The following is a 16956-nucleotide window of genomic DNA, read 5'->3' on the forward strand; positions in this document are numbered from 1 at the left end:
GGTTTTGTGGAAATGGACACCTGAATCAATTTGAGAGCAGCCTATGAGAGCTAGAATGGGGTCAGCAAAGTTAACAGCTTTTTTGCCTGAAGGAATGGGGGCAGTGGGGTTTGGAACAGGTATTCTTCCTGGCTTGTAGGCAGGTGAGCAGAGAGAATGAGCTCTGGTCTCTCTTCCTTTTTCCTTTTCTTTCTTTCTTTTTTTTCTTTTTTGAGACAGGGTCTCACTCGGTCGCCGAGGGCTCACTGCTACCTCCACTTCTCTGGGCTCAGGTGACCCTTCTGCCTCAGCCTCCAGAGTAGCTGGGACTACAGGGGTGTGCCACCACACCCGGCTAATTTTTTAAAACACTTTTTTTGTAGAGACGGGGTTTCTCTATGTTGCCCAGGCTGGTCTTGAACTCCTGAGCTCAAGCGATCAATCCACCTCAGCCTCCCAAAGTGTTGGGATTACAGTCATGAGCCACCATGCCTGGCTCCTCTTTCTCTTCTTATTTGAGGACACTAATCTCATCATGAGGTCCCCACACTCATGACCTCATTTAAACCTACTTACCTTCCAAAGGTCCCATCTCCAAACACTATCACATGGAGGATTAGGGCTCCAGCCTGTGAATTAGTGGGGAGGGGCACAGACATTCAGTCCATAATAGGAGGTGTCCTTACCTTCAGCCCCATAGCGTCCTTGAACCTTGGCGGGGTTGGAGAAGTGCTATGGAAAAGACCAGATGGATAGTGAATCTGAGAACATTAAGGTTGCATTAGGAGGTCATGGACCGCGGGAGTCTAATATCCAGAAGTAAAGTGCAATCTTAAGAATAAGATGAGATCACTTACAAGAAAGAAAGAACATTTGGATTTTTTTTATTCTTCCTTTTTTTGTGCACACATAAGTCTCAGTATGTAAAATTTGACACCAGGATGTGCACATACACACATTCACACACACTTATGAGGAGAGACAGAGGAACACAGTAGGAGTAACATCCATAATGGTAGTTATCTCTGAATGGTAAAATTATGTTATTTTATCTTTTTTTCATTGACCACTAGTGCTGATTTTTCTAACATGGATTATTATTTATATATGTAATTTATAACAAAAACTTTCCAATATATCTTTTCACAAGATGTCAGTTATTTTCAAAGGTCACTTGTGTCTGCATCTTTCACAATCATAGGTTGTAAACTCAAGCATTTAAATTCTTGTTTTTCTCCCCAGTGAAAAGATAGGAGATTTGTTGCTGTTGTTTGTCTGGTTTTTGCGCAGGACTGACAAGTTGTTTTGAAGTCTTATAGGCACAACCTAAGTAATATAATTTGGTTAAGCTGGAAAATAAGAATTTTTCAGAGCTTTCTCCTAGGCTTTCAACAGCACAAGATTTTTATGCCCTTCTCAAGACGAGACTGAAGGGAAGATTTTTTTCTTTTTGAGACAGGGTTTCTCACTCTGTAGCCCAGGTGGAGTGCAGTGGTGTGATCTCGGCTCACTGAATCTCAGCCTCCCAGGTTCAAGCAATTCTCCTGCCTCAGCCTCCCAAGTAGCGGGGATTACAGGCACCCGTCACCATGCCCAACTTATTTTTGTGTTTCTAGTAGAGACGGGGTTTCATCATGTTGGCCAGGCTGGTCTTGAACTCTTGGCCTCAAGTGATCTGCCCGCCTCGGCCTCCCAAAGTGCTGGGATTACAGGTGTGATCCACCATGCATGCCTGGCTGTGAAGACCGTTTTTGAAACTCCAGTTAGGAAGATGGCTCCCACTGAGTGGCTGACCCCTTCCCATCCACAGATGAATGACTTCATTACCTTCTACAAAGAAAATTCATTTATTTATTCATCAATGCTTTAAAAATAAAAACAAAATAAAGCTAGACATTTTTTTTTTCTGATGGGATTTGGGAAGAAAGATTAAAAAACTGTAAGAAAAGCCTTTAATGACTCTGTAACATTTAACACCTAAACAAAGCGGCTTAGTACCAGTGGGAGCTGAAACTAATTAAAATCAAAATTATATTCACTTCATCAATGCTAAAATAAATCCAAGGGAAAACAAAGAGGTACTTTTGTAATTAAATTTAACTTACTGTCATAATCTCAATTCTCGCTATTTGCAGCTGTGGGAGTTATTTTCAAAAGGATGTTTAAGGATAAAGTTTTAGAGTACACAGCATTCCAAGTTTGGTATAAAATTGAGATGATTCAAAGGAGAGAGAAAGAGAAAGGGTGTCAGGTGGTGGGGGATTCAGAGCTTCAGAGAAGGCAGGCGGAGTGCCCGGATGAGGCTTCCCGTCTCCTATTCTCTAGACTGTGTTGCTGGATGGAGTTCTGGCCTCCCTCAAGGGGCAGCATGGAAAGAAAAACGTTGTTCCCGTGGTGTCTCCTCTGTCAGTACAGTGGAATAGGGGAGAATCCTGTGGAGTGAGACGGCCTCTTCAAGAGGAGTTCTAGAATTGGGACCCGGCGGGTTCAGGAATCACCTCAAACAATGTGAATGTACCTTAGAGAGCTGAGCAGTCTCTGACCCGGTCGAGTCTCAGCCTCACGTGCTAAGTCTGGGCTGGTAGACCACCCACCTGCTCAGAACCGCCCGGGACGTGCTGCTGAATACCAGAAGGAGCTGTCACCTGTTACTGGGTGGTAGCTACCTACCATCCCCTGAGCATTTGCTACATGGCAGGCCCTGTACTAAATACACACTTTTCATATATTATCGCACTCAATATTCACAACAACCTTAGGGAACAGGAATTATTGTTCGTATTTTTAAGAATACAACTTGAAAATTTATTCTCATTTCTTCATGGCCACATCTTTCATTTGATTATGGTATATATACATATCAAAATTTTACCAAAATTTTAAGTGTACAATTCAGTATTAAGTATATTCACAATGCTATGGGACAATCACCACTACCCATTTCCAGAACTTTTCACCATCCCAAACAAAAACTTTGTACCCATTAAACAAAAACTTTGTACCCATTAAACAAAAACTTCCTATTCCTTCTTCCCCCAACCACCTGGTAGCCACTAGTCTACTTTCTGTCTCTATGAATTTGCCTGTTCCAGGTACTGCATATAAGTGGAATCATATATATCTGGCTTATTTCATTTAGCATAGTGTTTTCAAGTTTCATCCGTGTTGTAGTATCCCATTGTATAGGCAAGGAAACTGAGACTTATATTAAATAACTTGCCCAGGACCACAGCAGAATTAGTGACAGAGGAAGAATTCAAATCCAGGGATGTCACACTTCAAAGTCCTTGCTCTTAATCATCCTCTACTAAGTGTTTCTGCCAATGCAGACCACAGACCACTAAATCAGAATGACCATGAGTGCTTAAAAAATACAGATTTCTGGGCTCCATCCTACTAAAAGAATCCTACTAAACGACAATCCTTGCACTTTTAACACATTCCCCAGTTGATTCTTATGCAAAACTAAAGTTTGTGAATTACTTCATTCTTCTCTATTGAAAATGCAACTAAGGAAAGATGGTGGCAGAGAAAATGAAGACAGTTACAAACTCAAGACCAAGTGATCTCACGGAAAAGGAGAAATGAGTAGGCAAGTGCTATGGTTTGAATAATAGTGTCCCCTCCAAAATTCATGTTGAAGCCTAATCCCCAAGGCAACAGTATAAAGAGGTTTGGCCTTTGGGAGGTGACTAAATCATGTGGGCTCCACCCTCATAAATGGGGTTAACACCCTTATGAAAGGGCAGAAGGTGGAAGGGAGCATTCTCTTGCTCTTTTGTCTCTCCCACCATGTGAGGACACAGTGTTCCTCCCCTTCAGAGGATGCAGCAATAGGAACCATCATGGAAGCAGAGAGCAGCCCTCACCCGACACTGAATCTGCTGGTGCCTTGATCTTGGACTTCCCAGACTTTGGAACAGTGAGAAATAAATTTCTATTGTTTATAAATTACCCAGTGTGTGGTATTTTGTTATAGCAACACAGACTAAGACAGTAAGACTCTAGGAGTTGTCAAATGCCTATGTATTTTGTTGGGGTCTTCTGGAGTGATTTCCAGCATGTCCATCCTATTTGTCCTTTGTGGCCCCATGACTTATCCTTTCATGAAGAGAAAAGATACATCTCTTATAGTCATGCCATATTTTTCATTCCCAGTTTTACAGTTCATGTCAATACGTATTATGTATGAAAAACAAACTAGCTTTTCGTCAAATGCTGCCAAAATGTAGCATCTCAATGTCTGGCATAAGAAAAGTAAGACGCAAATGGTGAATTGCAATGCTGGCAAACCAATGCACAATGTAGCCAAAAGACATGTCATATGTATTGTGGGACTAAAAACTCACCTTCAGGAAGACTTTCACCTTGAAATCTGGTGATGTGTGGAACAGATGTTTTAATTTAGCTAAAATTATTTGCATAATCGATTTAACATGTGGTTTATCAAACCTGCCAAAGAGCAGGTGACAATATGGAATTAATATGATTACTAATTTGACACATCATTGAGATTAATTTGACCTTTCTCGATCTCAGAATACCCAGAGGTCTTCACAGACAGGAATAGTGTGCTATGAAATGCAATCTAAAATCCACCATCTTAGCATCATAAATTAAGCAACCACTTTGCTCAGTCTGGCCTCATGCTTCTCTTCCTTTTCTTTCAATCTCTCCTCTAAATGGACAGGAAGGCAATGAGTGAATATTGGGGAACATATCTGATTCACAGTGTTTAAAATATTATGAAAAGTAATTGATCTAACGTGCCTCTGATACTAGATGTGGTACTGCCTTCTCCCTGGTCTGTTGATTTATCCTTGAATCTAGACTCAAAGGAGATCACCTTTGAGAATTCATTGGCTTAAGCCTTTAGTATTAAGTCTGAAGACTCAAAATAATGACTTTTTTTTTTTTTGAGGTGGAGTTTCACTCTTGTCACCAGTTGTCACCCAGGGTGGAGTGCAATGGCATGATCTCGGCTCACTGCAACCTCTGCCTCCCAGGTTCAAGAGATTTTCCTGTCTCAGCCTCCCAAGTAGCTGGGATTACAGGGGCACACCACCACACCTGGCTAATTTTTGTATTTTTAGTAGAGACGGGGTTTCACCATGTTGGCCAGGATGGTCTTGAACTCCTGATCTCAGGTGATCTGCCCGCCTCGGCATCCCAAAGTACCGGGATTACAGGCGTGAACCACTGTGCCCAGCCAAAATAATGACTTTTAAATTATATATCAGTCTGATTACAATATAAATTACCCTATTAGAAACAATAGAAATGTTCATCAATAGGGGATTGATAAAATAATATCATATGTCAGTAAAATGCTGTATGCCCATTTAAATGATGTGGAAAAACTATATTTAATGACATAAAAACATGTTTGTGATATGTGACATGAAGAAATCATATTGCATCTGTGAAAAATAACATTAAAAATGAGAAATCATATTGCAAATTAGTATGTGCACTATAATCTTATTTTTATAAGAAAAATTATGTACATATCTGAAAAGATAAATACCAAAACGTTAACCATGGTTATATCTACATGGTAGGATTAAGGCTGATTTATGTTTTTTCTTTTTTATTTATCTATATTTTAAACATTTTTTTAAAACCATGAACATATAATTTTTTGGTGTAATAGAGAAAAAAGTCAATTAAAAAATATTTGTGAAGTGAGGATGGCAGATTGAATCAGCATGCAATTTTACTCTCTCCCAAAACTCCATTAAAGTTCCTACACACACACACACACACACACACAACCATGAAGGAAACAACAGCAAGAATGTTTTGGAAACTGGAAACATTTTGAAAACTGATTTGGTAGGCTCGCAAAAGCCTAACCTCAAGGCCGCAGTGGATAAATGAACCAAGCTGCTTTAGGTTGCAGAATCCTGCCTGGGATTGCCACTGGGGACGGAGACGGGAAGAGGGAAGAGGGAAGAGGGAAGAGGCAAGGGCACCGAAAGAAGGAGCACTGGGAAGCTGCGAGATCTCAAGAGACATCTCTCCTTCATCATTCCTCAGCCCTTGAGCCCCTCATCCTTCACCCAACAGGAGTATGAAAGCTTATTCTCTGTACTATGGACACCAGACACAGTTGGAAGTCTGATCGTCACACCCAAAACAGAAGAGTAAGTGATCTTATGCTCAGCAAATCCCGGCTGCAGAGCCCTCCCTGGCCTTTCCACTCAGGTTCAGGACACCAACAGCCAGACTCTGACCCTTCCAGATAAGAGACTGGAAATGGCTTCTTCACAAAGGCTAAATTTATGCTTGCCCCTCAAGATTGCAAAATTAAGCAACATATCACTTAGGGACACATATGTAGGTGATATAACCAGAAGAAAAAAAAGCAGGGGAATGAGTACTCTTGCCCTGTGTAACGAGGAGGAAGGGGTTACAACTGGGGTAAGACCCTGGTAATGTTTGATTTTTTTTTTTTTTAAAGAACTAGAGTGATAGGAATATAGATAGTATAATAATACATTTTATTATTCTTATTTAAATTTTAGATATGCATTTTATATATTCTTCCCTACATATTATATATTTTACAATTCACAAAATGTTGGTAGGCCAGGTGCAGTGGCACATGCCTATAATCCCAGCACTTTGGCAGGTCGAGGTGAGCAGATCGCTTCAGTCCAGGAGTTTGAGATCAGCCTGGGCAACATAGCGAGACCTCATCTCTACCATAAAAGAAATAGCTGGATGTGGTGGCACACACCTGTGGTCCCAGCTACTCAGGAGGCTGAGGCAGGAGGGTTGCTTGAGCCCAGGAGGTCGACGCTGCAGTGAGCCATAATCGTGCCACTGCACTCCAGCCTGGGCAACAAAGCAAGATCCTGTCACACACAAAAAAACAAAAAACAGCAGGCAACCTATGACATCTTCCTTTCTGCGCGATTTTCTCCCTTTCTTCTTTTCATCCCTGTTATGTTTCTGCTGTTCTTTCATTCTCTTTTTCTTTTCTAGAACTTTATAGAGGTCAGGAGTTTGAGACCAGTCGAGCCAACATGGTAAAACCCTGTCTCTACTAAAAATACAAAAATTAGTTGGGCGTGGTGGTGCATGCCTGTAATTCCAGCTACTCAAGAAGCTGAGGCAAGAGCTTGAACCCAGGAGGCAGAGGTTGCAGTGAGCCGAGATCACGCCACTGCAATCCAGCCTGGGCAACAGTGTGAGACTCCGTCTCAAAAAAAAACAAACACAAACAAACAAAAAACCAAAAAAAGAAATGTGATTGGTCAAAAAGGGTATGACCTAGTGGGAATAGACAGAAAGAGGAACCCATCAATGCCTGTCTATTCAGATTCTTCTTGGCCTCACTCTCCTCCTGGGTATGGGCCGGGGCCCTTTCTGGAAAGGTAGTTCCATGACCTACAATCAAACAAAATAGGTAAGAGAATTTCTTTACGGCCGGTTCTTACTCAGAAAGGCAGGGGAAGGTTAGAGTAGTATTTTACGTTTTATGGCTGGCTTTGGGGATTTTTGGGGTTCTGGTTTTTATGAACCACTCTGTAGAAGAGAAATTCTAGTTTCTGTGGCTTGTCTTGAGGACGAATGAGAGGTGAGAGATAAGAGGGCAGGAGAGAGTCAGAGAAACGTTGCTTTTGAGGCTGCTTCTGAAGACTTCACTTGGGGGCATCACTTTCTGAGTCCCCATAGTGTCTTCTGATGAACAGAAATGTTTAACGTTAATGAAGTTTAATTTATTAGTTTTTTAATGGTTAGTGTTTTCTGTCACCTAGGAAATCTTTACCTGTCCCAACATTGCAAAGGTATTCCCCTGTTTCCTTCTATATATTTTATAGTTTTAGTTTTCATGTCTATGTGTATGACCCATCTCAAGTTAATTTTTATGTATGGTGTGAAGTAGAGGTCATGTTTTCTTCCCATATAGATATCAAGTTGTTCCGGGGCCCCATGTTTGTAAACTAATAGAATGTGCCCCTATCCCTTTATTTGCTCATCATGCAAAAAAATATTCTAAACCTAAACCTGAAAATTTGAAATGTGCATCCCTGTCTTCATATCTCACTGCCTCCCTATAACATGACCAGTAACTTTAAGGACCATCTATTATGACCGCTCCCCACCCCAGACAATTACAAATGATTTATTTCTTTAGGATCATATATTTCAGATTAGAGAAAAAATAGATTTTGAAAGGAAAATAAACCTTGGCACTATTATTCTTTGACTGCTCTGCTTTTCCAATGTCTAAGATGTAAATAAAATCAACTATTAAGTTTGGGGCTGCAAATTTTTTTTTTTTTTTTGAGACAGAATCTCGCTTTGTCGCCCAGGCTGGAGTGCAGTAGCGCCATCTCGGGTCACTGCAAGCCCCACCTTCAGGGTTCACGCCATTCTCCTGTCTCAGCCTCCCGAGTAGCTGGGACTACAGGCGTCCGCCACCATGCCTGGCTAATTTTTTGTATTTTTAGTAGAGACAGGGTTTCACCCTGTTAGCCAGGATGATCTCAATCTCCTGACCTTGTGATCCGCCCACCTCAGCCTCCCAAAGTGCTGGGATTACAGGTGTGAGCCACCACACCCAGCTTGGGGCTGCAAATTTTTATATATCACATAAAGTGTGAAATAATATGGAACAAAATTGGTGTTTAACTCCTTTTTTTTTTTTTTTTTAGATAGAGTTTTGCTCCTGTTGCCCAAGTTGGAGTGCAATGGCGCAGTCTTGGCTCACTGCAACCTCTGCCTCCTGAGTTCAAGCGATTCTCCTGCCTCAGCCTCCTGAGTAGCTGGGATTACAGGCATGTACCACCATACCCGGCTAATTTTTGTATTTTTAGTAGCGTCCTGACCTTAGGTGATCCACTTGCCTCGACCTCCCAAAGTGCTGGGATTACAGGCGCGAGCCACCACGCCTGGCCTAATTCATTTTTTCAATGTTTTTAAAATTGGCACATGTCTGACTCCTTTAAAAAATCAGGTTTACGAGGCCAGGCGCAGTGGCTTACGCCTGTAATGCCAGCACTTTGGGAGGCTGAGGTGGGCGGATCACAAGATCACGAGATTGAGACCATCCTGACCAACATGGTGAAACCCTGTCTCTACTAAAAATACAAAAATTAGCTGGGCGTGGTGGCATACGTCTGTAGTCCCAGCTACTCGGGAGGCTGAGGCAGGTGAATCACTTGAGCCCAAAAGGCGGAGGTTGCAGTGAGCCGAGATCACACCACCATACTCTAGCCTGGCAACAAAGCAAGACTCCATCTTAAAAAAAAAAAAAATCAAGTTTACCTAAAACCAAAGGAATAAATTCCAAAAAGAGGAAAAAGAGAAACTGTCAAAAAATGCAGAGAAGTCAAGGAACAAAGAGAGTGATCAGTGGATGTAAAAATTAGGAGTAACCTAACTGAGAGAAATTTTTGCAGTCTGGTGGAGGTGGTGGGAGCTGGAGCAAAGGAGATTGAGGAAAATGCAGGGAATAACTATAGATGAATGGAATTAAGTGGCAATATTTTTACTTTTTAAAATTTTTTTTAGATGGAGCCTTGTTCTGTCACCCAGGCTGGAGTGCAGTGGCACGATCTCAACTGATTGCAACCTCCACCTTCTGGGTTCAAGTGATTCTCCTGCCTCAGCCCCCTGAGTAGCTGAGATTACAGGTGCCTGCCACCACCCCTGGCTAATTTTTGTATTTTTAGTAGAGAAAGGATTTCACCATTTTGGCCAGGCTGGTCTTGAACTCCTGACCTCAAGTGATCCACCCACCTCAGCCTCCCAACGTGCTGGGATCATAGGCATGAGCCACCATGCCCGGCCTCATGAACCAATCTCTATGTAATAGTATTAACTAAAGTCATAGTTTATTCAGATTTCTTTAGTTTTTACCAAATGTTCTTTTTTTGGTCCAGGATCCCACCTAAGATACTCCATTACATTTGCTGGTCATGTCTTCTTAGGTTCCCCTTGACTGGGACGGTTGTTCAGACTTTTCTTGTTTTTGATGATCTTGACAATTTTGAGAAGTACTGGTCAGGATGCCCCACTGCTGGAATTTGTCTGTTTTACTCATGATTAGATTGGGTTATTGGTGTGTATTATTAGTCCATTCTCCAGGGTTCTCTGGAGAACCCTGACTAATACAGTTCTTGCATTGCCATAAAGAAATATCTGAGAGTGGGTAATTTGTAAAGCAAAGAGGTTTAATTGGCTCATGGTTCTGCAGGCTGTACATGCAAGAACAAAAGGAAAGACAGTTTCTTGCATGACTCAACTTTCAGCTTAATTTTTCTCCTTTTGGCATAGTGAATTGGGGTCCCAAGATTTTGTTTTCCTTTTACAACGTCAAGGTGATATGGTTTGGCTGTGTCCCCACCCAAATCTCATCTTGAATTGTCGCTCCCATAATCCCCACATGCCCTGGGAGGGACCCGGTGGGAGGTCATTGAATTATGAGGTGAGTTTTTTCCCATGCTGTTCTTGCGATAGTGAGTAAGTCTCATGAGATTTGATGGTTTTATAAAGGGCGGTTCCCCCACACACGCTCTCTTGCCTGCCGCCATATAAGAGGTGCCTTTGCTCCCCACTTCACCTTCTGCCATGATTGTGAGGCCTCCCCAGCCATGTAAAACTATGAGTCCATTAAACCTTTTTTCTTTATAAATGACCCAGTCTTGGGTATGTACTTACTAGCAGCGTGAGAACAGACTAGTACACAAGGGTAGATACTACCAATGTGATTCATCACTGTTGATGTTGACTGAGATGGAAAAAGCGTCTGTCAGGCTTCTCCACTACAGACTTACTCCCCACCCACTCCACCCCTCCCTTCCCGCTTCTCATGCTATCCTCTCTGGAGGGAAGTCACTAGGTGAAGTGCACTTTTAAGGAGCGCAGAGTTATGCCCCCTCTGTTGATGGCAGAGAATCAAGATAAATTATTTAGGATTCTTCTGGGCAGGAGACTTGTCTCTTCTCTCCATTTATTAATTTTTCAATCATTTATTTATATTAATGTGGATTCGTAGAAATTTATTTTATTCACTGGTTTATAATCCAATATTACTTTATTTTGTTGCTCAAATTGTTCCAATTCTGGCCATTGAGAGCATCTGCAGTTGGTTCTAGATGTTTACTTTTTAACTCTAAATGTATTCAGTGTTCTGGCGAGTTTTATAGCATGATATTTAAAAACATGAATGGGACCTACCATGTAACTATTATTATTTTATTATTATTATTATTTTTTAGACAGAGTCTTGCTTTGTTGCCTGGGCTGGAGTGCAGTGGTGCGATCTTTGCTCACTGCAACCTCTGCCTCCCAGGTTCAAGCAATTCTCCTGCCTCAGCCTCCCGAGTTGCTGGAACTATAGGTGCCCGTCACCATGCCTGGCTAATTTTTGTATTTTTAGTAGAGACGGGGTTTCACCATGTTGGGCAGTCTGGTCTCGAACTCCTGAACTCATGTGATCCACCTGCCTCGGCCTCCCAAAGTGCTGGGATTATAGGCATGAGCCACCATACCCAGCCCAGTATAGCTATTATATTGGCCAAAAAAAAAAAAAGCAAAAAACTCTAATTTCTTTTATATTAAATGACTATCTTCCCCTAAATAACTTAGAGGAACCTTGTTTGTTTGCACAATAGTAATGATTAGAAATGTTAAAATGTCAGCATTGAAAAGGGAGCAGGGTTTATTGATCTTTCACCAGCTGGTGAGAGTGTGCTGGGCTCAGGGCTGAGACATTGGGGTGTTTAGTATCAGCTCTTCAGCCACTTCTTATGCCCCCACAAGTTGAGCCTGGCACCATCAGCTTGTTTTTACACATGTTGATTTGGTGTAGAAATAGCCATCTGGGCCCAAGGCTATGCCTCACAGATGGTGATTCAGCTCAAGGGTTTCACAGACAAAGGTTGTCATACAGCTGGAGCACTTGGAGACTCCCCAGTTCAGAGCCCCAGAGAATGTAGAAAATTAGAAATGAAAAGGGCCTGTATTAGTTATCCATTCCTGAATAATGCATCACTCCAAAACTTACTGGCTTAAAACAACAGCCATTTATTATTTCTCGCGGTTCCTGTGGGTTAGATATTGGGAAGTACTCAGTGGGGTGGTTCTGTCTTGAGTTCTCTCTTGATGGTGCAGTCAGATGGTGGCTGGAACCGGGTCACCTCTAGGGCTTCTTTACTCATCTGGTACCCAGACTGTGATGATTAAACATTTGAGGACTGAAACAGCTAGGGCTCCTGGGCATCTCCCTGTATGTGGTCTCTCCGTGTGACCTCTCCAGCATAGTGGCTTCCTGGTAGCTGGACTTCTTTCATGGTGGCTCAGGGTACCAAAGGCACATATTGCACGAGAGAGGGAAAACTCCTGGCTGAAGGCATTTTGCTTTTTTACTAACTTAGCCTAAGAGGTCACATGGAAAGAGAATTAGTATCTACCTTTTTGTGAGAAGAGTGTCAAAGAATTTGCAGACAAGTTTTAAAACCATGGCAGGACCTTAAAGACCTGATAGCTCCCAGGGCTGGATGTCTTCCTTTGCCCCTCCTGTTCCTGTCCGTGCCCTCCTACCTGTTCTGTGCCCAGGAGGCTGAGTGAAAGCTCCTCTCTGCTCTTGGTCCTGGGACACTGCATGCTTCTTGCATTTTTCCTGCATACTGCCCACAACTTTGTAAACAGTCCTTTTATTCAACTCCTCTAATTATCCAATTTGAGACACCGTCTGTCTCCTGCAGTGATTCTGATAGTTACTCCCACGTCCTTCATCTTAGAGATGAGGAGAATGACCCCATGCTTCCAGCCAGGGGTCCAGTACTTGGGGCACCCAATCCAGGGCCCTTTTGTTTCCATTCTATTAGCCAATACACACAGAAACCAGAATGGGGCCTGAGGCAAAAGGAAAAGTCACGGACACAGAGTATTTATTTAAAACTTTGACTTTTTTTTTCAGTACGGATTTATGCATACATTTTTATTTTATAACAGATTGCATTATATTATTTATCATGACTGAGTTTTTTTTTTTTTGGCACCCCCTTTTGTGTCCCTGGGAGTCCCCTACTTGCCTCACCCTATCCCGGCCCCATCCCTCCGGCTTGCTCCCCACCTTGAGCTGCTACTGGCACTGCTGAGCTGGCTGTGGGCTTTTAGAGGCGACCCAGGAATTCTTTCAGCACCTCCTCCTTTTCCTGAGGTTTTACCCTTCAAATTTCATTGCCTGGTGTGTGCCACATCTTCGGATGCTGTCAGCAGCATTTTAGTGGTGACGAATCCCTAATTTGTAACTAGGTGGAAATAGAAGCTCCTTTATTCAATTTTCTTTTGGGCACCTCCCAGGAGTGCCAGGTGTATGTGTGCCTGGCGCTCTGGAGGAAGATGGGTGAGGTGCATGGTGGAACCTGGAGGCATTTGCATTTAGGTTGGAAAACAGACATATTAAAAGTTAGAATAAAATATGACAAAGGCTCGTCAAGCTATATAAAAAATACTGAGTACACAGCTAAATCTGTTGTTCAGAGTTTGTTAAAAGAAGGAAGGAGGGTGGATAGGAGGGGGTAGGCTGGCAGAGAGGAGGAGCAGGCTGGCAGGTCCCACCAAGGTGAGGTTAGGAGGCACCACAGATAACTAAACACCAGCTAGCTTGCAGTTTTCTCTTCTGCTGTCCTTATTTAGATCCTCTTCTGTCACTGCACGTAACTGGCAGACTTTTCTCTTTTAGATCTATTCTAAGGCACTAAGGAATGAGGCTCTTTACACTTCATTACTCTGCCGTCAGGGAAGAGGCTGATGTCACGTGCCCATGCGTCACCACTGCTTAACGACAGACACACCAGCGGTTCTGGACCTGGCAGTACTTTTCCCTTTGATGCAGGCAGTGAGGGATGTTAAATGGCATTTCATTATGATCTACTGGCTAGATGTTAGTCATGGTATATTTTAGAGTAAGCCTGAAGGGAGTTGTAGGGAAAAGAAAGAGAGATCAGACTGTTATTGTGTCTATGTAGAAAAGGAAGACATAAGAAACTCCGTTTTGACCTGTACCTTGAACAATTGCTTTGCCCTGAGATGCTGTTAATCTGTAACTTTGCCCCAATCTTGAGCTCACAAAAACATGTGTTGTATGGAATCAAGGTTTAAGGGATCTAGGGCTGTGCAGGATGTGCCTTGTTAACAAAATGTTTACAGGCAGTATGCTTGGTAAAAGTCACCGCCATTCTCCAGTCTCTATAAAACGGGGGCACAATACACTGCGGAAAGTCGCAGGGACCTCTGCCCGGGAAAGCTGGGTATTGTCCAAGGCTTCTCCCCATGTGATAACCTGAGATATGGCCTCGTGGGATGGGAAAGCCCTGACAGTCCCCCAGCCCGACACCCGTGAAGGGTCTGTGCTGAGGAGGATTAGTAAAAGAGGAAGGCCTCTTGCGGTTGAGATAAGAGGAAGGCCTCTGTCTCCTGCATGCCCCTGGGAACGGAATGTCTCAGTATAAAACCCGATTGTACATTTGTTCTATTCTGAGATAGGAGAAAAACCGCCCTGTGGCGGGAGGCGAGACATGTTGGCAGGAATGCTGCTCTGTTATTCTTTACTCCACTGAGATGTTTGGGTGGAGAGAAGCATAAATCTTGAACTTATTTGTGACACAGATTCCTTTGCTCACGTGTTTTATTGCCGACCTTCTCCCCACTATCACCCTGCTCTCCTACCACATTCCTCTTGCTGAGATAGTGAAAATAGTAATCAACAAACACTGAGGGAATTCAGAGACCGGTGCCAGTGCAGGTCCTCCGTATGCTGAGCACCGGTCTCCTGAGCCCACTGTCCTTTCTCTATACTTTGTCTCTGTGTCTTATTTCTTTTCTCAGTCTCTCATCCCACCCGACGAGAAACACCCACAGGTGTGGAGGGGCTGGTCACCCCTTCAGGAGTTGAGATACTCAAAAGGCCACTGTGCAAACACAAACAATCCCCAATCTCCTTCACAGTTATCCATCTGCAGGCATCTTACTTTAGGCTGCACCATCTCATTTTTTTTGCTGCTAGTCTAGTCATTTGGTTAATTTCCAAGGCTGTTTGTTGTCTGTGGAGGATTGACCACTTGGCTGGACACAGGGACCTCTCTAGTCTGGACTTTGTTTCTGACTCACTGTGATAATATGGGCAGATAGATCACTTAATCTCTCACCTTTTCCTCCCATCATTACTCTTCAAAAGCCTTCTCGCCAAATCACTACTTTCTAATTCTCAGTGTTCCTAGGCCTTAACGGATGACGTCATTCAACAATCCTTGATATGGGACCAAATACTACTTCTTTTGGGCAGTTCCTAATTATTTTATTTTCTGTTTCTGCTTTATAACTTCCAGTTCCCCCTTTCTTCAATCTTCTCAATTTCACTACACTCTACATTTCAGCTCTTCTCTCTGATGCAGCTAAACTACTATATTATGGTACATAATCTTTAATGGGACCCATTCCTAGCTAATCTTTTGAAATGCAGTTCTGCATTTATATTTTAACTTAATTCCCTCTTTTTCTAATGGTGGCTTTTAAAGTCTGTTAATATTCTAATATGAAGTCATTCATTCTAATTTAATAATAATATGAAAAACATATCCTATGCATGCGCTCGTATAAAACTACTATTACTAGGAGTAAAACCCTAGTGATAAAGACATATAATATGGTTGATATAATTCAATAACAGCTACCATTTAAATACATCCTCTTTGTGTTTTATATATTATAATATTTGATCCCTACAATAATTCTTAGTACACATTACCATTTCACATGTGAGAAAATTTACAATCAAAGACATTGAATCGAGGTGGGGCTTTGTTTTGTTTTGTTTTGTTTTACTCTTTTGTGGAAACCTATTATTTTGTGGATTTAGCATCCCTTCTTCTGAAAACTGCTTCTCCCTTCTCTATTCCTATGGATGCCCTAGAACAGTCATGTTATGACAAGATCCTACCCTCCAGCCTCTGGGGGCCTCATCCTACAATTTTGTGAAGCACATTAGTTTATGTTATTTTTATTTGTCTAACAGTAACATGTAAAACTTAGAATTGTTGGTGGCCTGTTTACCAGCACAGGGACTGCAGATGTCAGCTAGCAGACAGAGAGACTGGGGAGTAGCATTCAAGCTCCTGCCTTTAATCGCCCACGTCCTGGCCTCCCCATGTATTCTGGAAGAAATCTTCGTGTCCTGATGAAAAATTTCCCCTTTGGCTTACGCTCAAGTTTGTTATCAGTCAATTGCAACCCTGAAAAGTCTGAACTTTTACCAACTGTTGATCATCATTTGGGTTGAAAATAGCTGGCATATTAGAATTTCATTCCAAGGCTGATTTATACTAGTTCCCCAAAGGGTATGTGCTTCATTTCTTCCTTCCTGATCTCAAACACACATGAAAAATAAATCTTATCTATTAAAAACAGTTGCATTAAAAATAGCTAAATCCTTTTTTTACTGAAATAGAAAAACAATTATAAAATTCATATGAAACCAAAAAGACCTCAAGCAGCCAAAACAATCTTGAGAAAGAAACAAAGCAGCAGGCACCACACTTCCTGATTTCAAAATATATCACAAATCTACAGTAGTTAAAACAATATGGTGCAGGCATAAAGACAGACATACAGACCAATTGAGCAGAACATAGAGCCAGAAATAAATCCACACATATATGGTCAACTCATCTTCAGCAAGGGTGCCAAGAATATACAATGGGGAAAGGATAATCAGTTCAACAAATGGTGTTGGGAAAACTGGATATCCACATGCAAATAAATAAAATGGAACCTTTACCTTACATCTTACACAAAAATCAAGTCAAAATGGATTAAAGACTTAAGTGTAAGACCTGAAACTATAAAACTCCTAGAAGAAAACAGGAAAAAGCATCATGACATTGGTCTTGGCAATGATTTAATGGATATGACACCATAAGCACAGGCAACAAAAGCAAAAATAGGCAAGTGGGACTA

The sequence above is a fragment of the Macaca mulatta genome, chromosome 6 (assembly GCF_049350105.2).
Source record: "Macaca mulatta isolate MMU2019108-1 chromosome 6, T2T-MMU8v2.0, whole genome shotgun sequence".
NCBI lineage: Eukaryota > Metazoa > Chordata > Mammalia > Primates > Cercopithecidae > Macaca > Macaca mulatta.